Raw genomic sequence first — 10,570 nt, 5'->3', positions numbered from 1 at the left:
CTAATCTTTGAAATCTCAATCTTAGATTCTAATGCTTAACTTGAATATCTCCAAACCATTGATGAACCATACTACTTCTGTCATAGCCTACCAATATCATGCCTGTAAACATATATTTCTAAACTATGGAAATCAAAATCATACTTAACAGGATCAACATCTTTAATCATAATTGCTCAACTTAGCTATCAAGAACATCTTGTACTATGTAACTAGTCTTTCTCCACCTAGAAATTCAACGTTACTACTAACCACACAACATGCAATAATCCCAAAAATAATGCAGCCCCATATTACCTTGGGCATACTTCTACATCATTCATACAGCATTACACTTAATCTCAAATCAGTAAACTTACATTCTTGCATTCACTATTTCAAGCCTATTGGTTCACCTCCATACAGCTAATAGTACTAACCAAGAAATTGTTATTTCCTCCTTGATGATCATCTACTACTCAAACTTATTGTCTATTGCTAGGCATGATTAACAATAAAACCCTACAAACTATTCTCACTTGGAAATCATAAAACAAAGGATCAAGAAACACTAGCCCACTAGAATCTCATAACCACAATAATTGATCAATAATCGTATGGCCTATCTTATTTAAAATCCATTTTATCATCCTCCTTCTACACATCATTACCAATTACCCATCTATACACCTAAACTTCTTCATAGTTCTATAAGTTTTATTTAAACTCCTTTTTGTAGTCCCAAGGGATACCAAAATTGGTAATGCTAAACCACCCAATACTTTCATCAACAACCCATACTTTCTAACACAAAAATAAGTATAAATAGCTCTTTTCACACTTTAAGCAAACAACAATTCAACTTAACTAGTAAATCCTTCTCTACCTTCCACTAAACTAACACGTAAGGACATATCCCTTCATTACTAACCCAATCATATGCAAAAGATTCGGCTATACATATATTCAATAAATCACCCTTACCACTTTTCCTCGCACTATGCCTCTAAACCCTAGTTCCATCCAACACATGAACAACAAGATAAGCAAAAAGTTGCTAATGAATCAAAATAGGCCTAACACGGCTTCACTAGACTTTGATATTGTGTTTTGAACAAAAAAAATGAATAACACAACAACTATGCTAGTGAATTGAAAGAGCCCTACACAGCTTCACTAGACTTTAACAATACAATGATAACAAGATTACAAAAGATAGAAACTTGACACACAATATTCAATGATCTAAGAATACACATCTTACTCTATCTTAATTCAATGACACATAAGAATGAGAAAATAACTTTTCAACTCAATGAACTTAACACAATAGAGAGCTCCTCCTAAGCCCTTTGTGTAACTTCTAAAACTTTTTCCAGAAAATATATGAGCATTATCTAGGGAGGAATTTGGAACTTTATGATCATGCTATCTCAAGAATAATACGTAGAGAAGGAAGTATAGATTATCATGATGGACTTTGAGGATGAATTCGAAAGAACATCTAACTTGGGCTTAGTGCACGATTTCTACAAACATGATAAAGCACTTTAATTTTTGAAACTCAAAAGCACTGATGGGATACTTTCTGGCCCTCTTATAATCTCATAACTATCTATGAAGATTTAAGATTGACTGTTTTTAATACCTTGAGGATGAGGCAGAGATAGCCCGAATAGAGTAAGAAGAGAATCTGTATAAGTTTCTCAGCTAACCATTCTATAGCATAATCTGAGACTTGAAAGAATAGAAATATTTCCTAAATTCCTTGTAGCCACTCAAAGAAAGGTACAGATGTCTCCATACCATTCTGCAAAACTCTACAAGACCCGGCTTCACGGACACCCTAGCACTTTTGAACTCTGTGCTCTGATGCTAAGTTTGTAACACCTCAAAAATAGGTCCTGAGACATCACACGGTGCTTAGGGTCACAAGTGATTCCAAGCTAACCCTTTTACTTGCATAACTCATAAGAAACCGAATAAAATAAATATATCTTAAAGAATAATGCAAAAAATAAATCTTTTCTGAATCTGCTCAATACAAAACTGAATTTACAGATTACAACTCTGCTTTTACAACAAAACTGAACTAAATACATCAACTTTTACTGACTGTCTATGAAACCTCTATTAGTACTCACTCTAGGTAGTCGGGTCATGACTTCCAACTATCCTAACTGAATACATCTGAATAAAGAAAATACAATACTTCTCAAATTGTATGACTGACTCATGACTCGATCCCTTGAATTAAGAGGACTTATGACCTGCCGATTGGAAGCTGCAAACTAACTGAATATGGTATATGTGCTACAACTTGTACCTACATTATGAGACAATATAGCACATAGACATATATGTGGATTAGCACTTTGAGGATGTACTGAGTATATCAGGGTGTATGCAATAATTAAAACCAATATGATCAATATTTATCGAAATCATGCATGCTGATATAAAAGACTCACATAGCTTGAATAACTCTGAAACATATATCTCATAAATCATGGATAGTGAAGCATTAAATATAAATCTCGTAAGTCGTTATACCAAATTCTAAAATCTGCATTCTTCTCTTATTCTCAAAACTTGTAAGCTAAAAGAATCTTTAAATAATACTTTCAAAAGTTAAACCTTTATCTTGAGGAGAGTAGAACTTCTTTGAAACTTAAGGAATCAAAACTTAGGGACTTAAACACTTGGGACACTTAGGAAATCTTGAAACAATAACTTTCAAAACACATATTTTATCTTAAGGAAAATAGAACTTTGGGAGTTTCTTCTAATGACATAAACCATGTGAGTTACATAGTGTCCAACGTCTTACCCATATTGAAGAGAGTTGTTCTATCCTTGATATCAGAATAGAACCTTAACCTTAGTGATCACTATCTCGACCTCGGGCCTGCAAATCTCAATCCTATAGTGGCACGTAGTTCTGGGGTATGAGACTTTGGAATCATACCCAACTCGATGCTAAATACTACTCCATACTTAGCTTAGAACTGTTAGGAAATCCATTTCAAATTAACTAAAGGGTCTATAATGAAGAACAAATTATGCTTCTCTCTGCTTAATGTAGATTTCTATCTTAGCTTAAAATCAAAAGATCAATATTTTCTTCTGAAAGCACTTATCAAACTTTTCAACAAAACTTGAGATCATAATCTCCTTAGGTCTGAAAATATAAAGCTTTAATGCATCAAAATCATATTTGAACTTCATGCTCAACAATCATCTTAAAAGCTTTGAATCATGTCAATCAAGATATTAGAAAATAACTCAAATAAGAATCTCATGATTTCAACATCTCAAACTTATGCTTGATAACAAAATATTCATAGTCATCTTAAAATCTTGAAATTTCATCTATACATGCCAAAATATAAACATACTCATGTAATTCTTCTTCTAAAATAATGAAAATATCATAATCTCATGAATAGCAACATAGGATACAAACCCAACTTCATTTTCATAAGAAACAGGTAAAATCAAATAACTCTCACAATAAAAATCAAGTTTTGGGCATAGGGACGAACAGGTTGTCCTTGTTGAAACCCCACATACCTTGGATTATGAGTTTTTGATGAGAACTTGCTTTAGGGACTCTGTTTGTGCTTTTGATGGATGATTCTTGAAGATCTTAGTTTGGGGATTCTAATTCTTGAATCAATTTTGGAATTTAATGATGAAATTTTGAGGGATATTGAACCTTAGGTTGAGTACATAAGGTTTGGTTGTTGAGAGGATTTGAGAGAAAGAAGTGTATTTTGGTGAAATAGAGGCTGAATTCAATGTTTATGGAGCTATGGTGTGAAGGAAAAAAAATACCAAAATACCACTCTAAACTATTTGGAAAATGCTGAATTCTATGGCTAACGACATTAGGCTGATGCCATCACATATGTACATAAGCCATCAGCTCATGTCGTCACTTGATATTGGAATTTATGAATTTATGCCTAAGGCTAATGGCATTATGTAATAAGTCATCAGATATGTAATAAGCGGTCAGATAATGTTGTCACTTAGTTGCCAGGCTGACATGCTGGAGTAAAATAGGTATAACTTTTTGGTTCAATATCGGATTTGGGCAAAATTAGTATCGTTGGAAAACTAATTCAATTATCTATTTGTTGTTCTGTTATGAGCTCAAAAATTCATATTATATTGAGAGATATACTTGTTTGAAGTTGACTATACCAATATCATTCTCAAGAATTCAATCAGTAAGGAATGTTTTGATTCGTCTAATAGATAGAACACTTTTGAGGCCTTAATACTCATTAAACTAGATCACGCAAATACCAAAACACTAAAATTTATTTCTCAAGAGCTTTAAGCGGGGTTCTACTATCAGTTGTAATTCTTGGGGTATTACACAAACATCACAATAATCTTCAAAATTCAATAAACACTAGTGAATTCTACCTACAATTCATTAACTAATCTACCCCTTTCCATTTACAACCTCTAACTAATTTCTATAACCATCATAACTATCCACTCTAGGCTCCTTCCCTATTTTGAGCAAATAATAATCATATCCAGTCACTTCCTTCACAAACTACTATACAATCTATAATTATTGCTACCACATTAGTCTATCACTATAAAATGGCACACCATCCCTCAATGAATGGTTAAACAGCTAAAACAATTTATTTACCTAAAAGTCTCCCTGACTTCTAACCTTGTGACTTCATATCACCAACTTTTTGGCCAATCTCACTAATAATAGGTCATGCCACTTTAACATATACTACTACTCAGGTGGAAATATAGTTCCAATATTCTGCTACATATTATTAACCTAATGCAAGACATCTATAGAAAGAATTTTGAAAGGGGACTGAACTCACTTTGTACCTCAGGCTGAAAAGTACAATTTTCAATTTTCATATTGCGTTGCGATGGGGAAAAGGTCGTAGTACATCTCGGGTAAGTTTCAAAATTTTTTGGATAGCGTAAGGGCATGTTTGGGTGACTAAAATAGTTGCAAAAGGCGATAAGACTGTGTCTCCCAGGCTAGAGCACCGCTCCAGGAAGGCGGTCACCCTAGCTACAGCACTGCCATAGCAAGGTGTCTCCTAGGGTACCCTAATGGATTTGCTAGGCGCCGCCCTGGATATAGCCTTTTTGCCCAATTTTCAACATTCCACCTTCATGTTTTGGAGGGCATTTTGGTCATCCTCCCATCCATATATAAGCCCTTTAACACGAAATTCAGCTATTTAGAACCCAAAATATTGAGTTTCTCTTAAAATATGTTCAAGAGCAAACTTTGGGTTTCAATAAAGGATCTAAATTCAAGCTTATATTCAAGAATGTCTCGTCAGTCCTCGTGAAATCAAAAATTAAGGTATGCATAGTGTTCATTCATGGACTCCTTATGTCCATGAAGCTTAAGAATCCCATTTTTACTTATATATCATGGTTTTTATGTTGTGAAGTGATTTTGACTTTGGTTATCATGTTGTATAGTTCCAAATTTGAGTGTTTATGTGTTTTTATGAATCTATGATATCATATAAGTTGAAAATATGTAAATTTGGTTGTTCATGATGAATAATTTGATCACTTCACCTATGCCTAAATTGTGCATGTAAGGTGTTTGGTAAAATGCCTAAGAGACTAGAAATCATGTATTTTAGCTAAATTGTGACCTAAACGACAAATGCATGCTATAACCTTATGAAAACAACGACTTCTGTGATATGGTTATGCATTATGGTTCTTGATAGGATGTTCATGAAACTAGGTAGTTGGACTTATGGCATGGTATATGCATTCTATTCCATGTATAAGATTTTGAGAACCATATGTAGTATGAAATCCCCAACTTATGATATTATTGTATTATGTACTTTAGTCCTATGATCTAAATGTGTCATGTTAGGTTAGTTTCCTTCTATCGAGTCCTGGGGGTACTTGTACCCAAAAAATATAGTTGTTTTCCTAGAGCCAGTTTAATGTTTTAACGATATCCTTAGTCAAGACATGTTCTTTAGAATTCAGTCAGGCATGTGACTCAGCAAAGGCTCAGTAAATCTCAGAAAGCTCAGTACTATTCCGTCAATCAATGGAACTCATTTAACTCAGTCCAGTTAGTTTAGTTATTCATGATTCAGCGTCTATCTAGTTAGGAGTAGAAATTAGCATCGAGTGAACCCAAGGGTGGGAACAAACAATGTTAGATAAGGGTGTGATTCCTTGTAGAAATCATTGCATTCTAGAAATATGTATCTAGCATTGGTTGAGACATCAATGCTATAATAACGAGGGTTGATGAGGTGGATCAACACTGTAAGATGAAGGTTCTGCCATTCTCTTTTGGGGGATACTATCAGATGAGGGTCACCCATAGATTGTCCTTACCAGTGGCACGATATTGACATCTTTCCAATTAGGGTTATAGATTGGACCCGAACTGTGCTATAATAGCTCATTCGAGGCATTTTGGTTAGATGACTACTTCCTAAGGTCTCAGTTTTAGATTTCAGGAATGTCAGATATAGTCACTCAATTTCAGTAAAAGAACTCAGATAGTTCTTTTGATTTCAGGACTGTCAGATACAGTCAACTCAAAATTGTACACAACTCAGCTAGTTCCATTAAAACGTAGACTGTCAGATACAGTTGCTTAGTTTCAGTTATAACAATTATCAGCAACCCATGTTGTTAGTATTCAAACATAGAAATTAGTGTTGTCACGACCTTAATTATAGTTACGTATGCATGTATGCATTCTCACGCTCATATCAGTCAATCAATCAGAATTTGTTCATGCATATGAACCCTTTCGAATTTAGCCTACCTCACTTGCATACTTAATATATTCAGTCATACTGACGTATTCACGCTATTATGTTTCTATGCCATAGGTTCCATGACACGAGTTCTAGATCCAGTGCAGCAGTAGTATTCCAGCTTTTAGTACTCAGAGTCAGTGGTAAGTTCTCATCATGCGAGGACGAGATTATTTCATTATTTTATTACTTTAGTAGACGGAGTTAGTTGGGGACATGTCCCATCAATTCTTTATTCAGATTATTAAGACACTAGAGGCCTCCAGACTAGATTTGGATTTAATTCAGACAGTTTGTTTTGGGTATTCGATACCCCACCCAGATGTTATATTTTATTAGGTATGCAATTTTGAACCTTATGGTCTTTCAATTCATGTTTCTGCCTTTATATACATATATTATGCAGTGTACAGGTACAGATATCAGTCATAGGTTAGCTTGTGGTCCTTTGGGGTCATGAGTACCGTGTAGCGTTTTGGGCACCAGGCTTAGGGAATCACAACAAGTCCCCAAGTTAGACCATGAATTAAAATAAAATAGTAATAACAAGTTATAACTCAGGCCTTCCGATGTAAGAGAGGCTCACCAGCCGCAAACTTTCGACAAGTCAATCTACTTCTTAACGAGAATCTTGGATTGTGTCTTGGAATACTTAAATATAAGGGGTTAATACAGATGTACTAGTATGCATATCCAATTTCATACCCTATTTTTACTTGAAGGTCTAAACTAGCACGACGTTATGGACTCTAAAATAATTTAAACTTATGTACAGAGTCGCCATCTAATTTTAAAGAAAAATAAGGAAACCTATTGAATTATTAACATGTATAATCAATGTTTCAATCTGTGAAAAACCAATTGAGATTTTAGGTAAGGGTTTAAATTATCTCAAAGGGAAGGGATTAGGAACCCTTCGAGATCCACAATTGTGGTACCCGGCTAGACTAAATTTATCAAAGAAAGAGGAGGTATATTTAAAATATATATAAAAATTTGTATGTATATTAAGTATAAAATAATTTCATTGAAAAATATAAATGTTTTTAGACTATGTAAAGGCATATGTATATTAACTGTATAAATGAGATGTAGTTATAAAATATATAAATGTGCATATGAAAAGGAAGAGCTTTTTATGATGCATGAAAAAAAATGTATTTTTTATGGCATGAAAAGTGATGTATTTACAAGCAATATTTTTATTTGATTAAAATTAGAAAGAAAAGTAAAATTTATTTGAGAGAACAATACGTGAATTACTTAATTAACTTGATTCTTCTATTAAGTATAGTAAAATAATATATATGTTTTATTGTAAAAAAAATTTATATTAGTATATGTATGTAAAAAATAAACTAAATCGAAATAAGAAAATTTAAAAAAAAAAAAAGAAGACAATGTAATATGCGAATATGTAAATTAGTTGATTAACTTAATTGTTTTATATAAATATTAATGGCCTAAGTCTTGCATAAAAGCGATGAAAATATGTAAATGAAGGATATCCTCGCCCGATACCCAAAAAGGAAAGTTTTTAGTATTTTTGTTATTTGTACAAATGTGAGAATATAAAATACAATATAAAATTTAAGGGCTCCTTTGACTGCAACTGCTGACGAGTATTCCAAAATAACCTGTATAAAAACTTGTAAAAAAATGTTAATAATAAGTAAAAAATAATAAAAATAAATTGAACAAATATATCTGCATATGAGTATTTAAAAATATATTTTTTTGTTTAAAAGTGGACTCAGATAAATTCATGACTATGAAATAGTTGCTAAATTAATTGGTCATCCTAAATCGTATTATTACGAAGTGGTTGCTTAATTATTGGCCGTCCTAAATCGTCTAGCCAAAATATAAATTGTAAAATCTTATGTTGTTATAAAGTTTCATCATTGTCCAAAATATTTATTTATTAACATATTTGTATACATAAAATCCATCTTTTGTTTACGAACACCTCAACATTAATAAGAATTTTTTCATTGACAAATATCTTGTTCTTTATCAGTCAAATAAATTGTAACTAACAAAATTTATCCAAAATCAATGTCTGATATTTTAATAGCAGCAGACCCAGTGACAAAATAATAGAAACGGAGCAAACTAACAGTAATAGCAAAAAGTAAGGAAACATCAGCAAAATAAAAGAAAACCCATGGTCAAAAGTCTGGCTAGATCTAAACAAATTAGACAAAACAAGAATAATAAGAATATTATCAAGCATTAAATAAATAAAAGCACCAACCAATACCGCTGCTTCGACCATGATGAAACGCCGGAGCAGTTGGTGGCAAATATACGAGCGCAAGGAGGTATCGCCGGAGCTACTCTCGGAGGAGAAAGAACAGCGCAATGAAGGAGAAGGGGGAGGTTGCCGTGTGATCGAGACGAAGGGAGGCGGCATCTGATAGAGGCTCGCCGGTCCGACGGCCGTCGTTGGCTGCTGCTGTTGCTGGCTTGTGGTTGGTGGTTGCCGGTGTTGTGGGTTGGTGGGTGGCTACTGAAAGATTAGAAGGAAGGGCGTGAAGGTGGTTTTATCTTGATTGGCAGTGGATGTCACCGGAGTTCAGCCGTGCTCACCGGAGGAACGAGTAAAGAGGGTGGGTGTGTTCGGAGAAAGTTCTGATTTTGTGTGTTCTATCAGTGTGTGTACTGTGCCTTGTTGTATATAAGAAAAAGGATCTCATATATAGTGTATTGTGATTTGTGTGTAATGTATCCGTTTGAAATGAAACGTTGCAAAAGTTGACAATGCCCAAGATTTTCTTTGATTCATTTTTGACTTGTGTAGCATAAATCAAATTAAACATTACTTTCTTTGTCTTGAGATGACATAAAGAAAAGCAAAATTTGCCTTTTGTCTCAACAATGTTTGAAAGAAAACACATTCTAAAACAAACAACGAATCTTTTAAGCAATTTAAAGTAACTCACATTATTACTAGTCAAATCTATATTCCTACCAATTTATGCAATTACGGAGAAAGCCTGCAACTTTTTTTCTCTTAATAATTCGATCTTTAATTGATTTTTTGAGCTTCAAATTTAATAACTAGCTTAATATACTTTAAATAATGATATTTAAGAATTACGAAAATTTAATGTATTCATGACGACTTTTCTAAATATCAGACTAAAAAAATAAAATAACAACGATCGATTTTAAAGAAATAAAAATAAAACAAGAGCAGTATTATTGATAACACATTAGTATTTTTGAATTAGTAATAATAGTATTACATAAATAAGAATGGTAAAAAAAATAGTAATAAATTAAATAGTGATGAAATATAATAATATTTAACTTATTATTAAGTTAGAAGCTCAAGAAAATGAATTAATAGAAATGAAGAATAAAACTGGGTATCAACATACTATTTGTGTTAATGTACAAGACAACAAATTATTATTGTACTTTCATTGAAATAATTGATTCGACTCAGTTTTTTGCAGATTGTAAAATGTAGAAATTGATTTGTAATTATATAAAAAATGTAAAGAATGTTGAAAATATTAAAAAATGTAATTAATTTGAAAAATGTTATAAAAATGTGATGGCTTGCATGTGTGCAAATGTTTGTAAAATTATAAATTGATAATTATAAAAAAAATTATTAATAAATTATAAAGAGTAAAAATAAATTGATAAAATCCTAAAGTAAGGATGAACATCAATAATTTATTATCAGTTGTAAACAATATGTGAAAAATTGTATTTTGTGCCCTTTAACGGTCAGAAAGCCTGAATATGTTAATTTTAAGCAC

The 10,570-nt window shown here is 32.6% G+C and overlaps 1 long non-coding RNA gene across 2 annotated transcripts; it reads right to left on the bottom strand.

Moving 5' to 3' along the window:
- Window positions 1-7,407: 7,407 nt before the first annotated feature.
- On the bottom strand, window positions 7,408-9,995 carry LOC124891637. Of its 2 annotated transcripts, none has more exons than XR_007049776.1 (2): window positions 9,052-9,995; window positions 7,408-8,431 (listed from the first exon to the last, which is right to left on the bottom strand). It is a non-coding gene; the product is annotated as an uncharacterized LOC124891637 (long non-coding RNA). The 2 variants fall into 2 exon arrangements; XR_007049777.1 differs by having other exon boundaries at window positions 9,058-9,995.
- Between the last annotated feature and the right edge of the window lie 575 nt (window positions 9,996-10,570).

The sequence above is a fragment of the Capsicum annuum genome, unplaced genomic scaffold (assembly GCF_002878395.1).
Source record: "Capsicum annuum cultivar UCD-10X-F1 unplaced genomic scaffold, UCD10Xv1.1 ctg3917, whole genome shotgun sequence".
NCBI lineage: Eukaryota > Viridiplantae > Streptophyta > Magnoliopsida > Solanales > Solanaceae > Capsicum > Capsicum annuum.
This window is presented reverse-complemented; position numbering and strand designations above follow the sequence as displayed.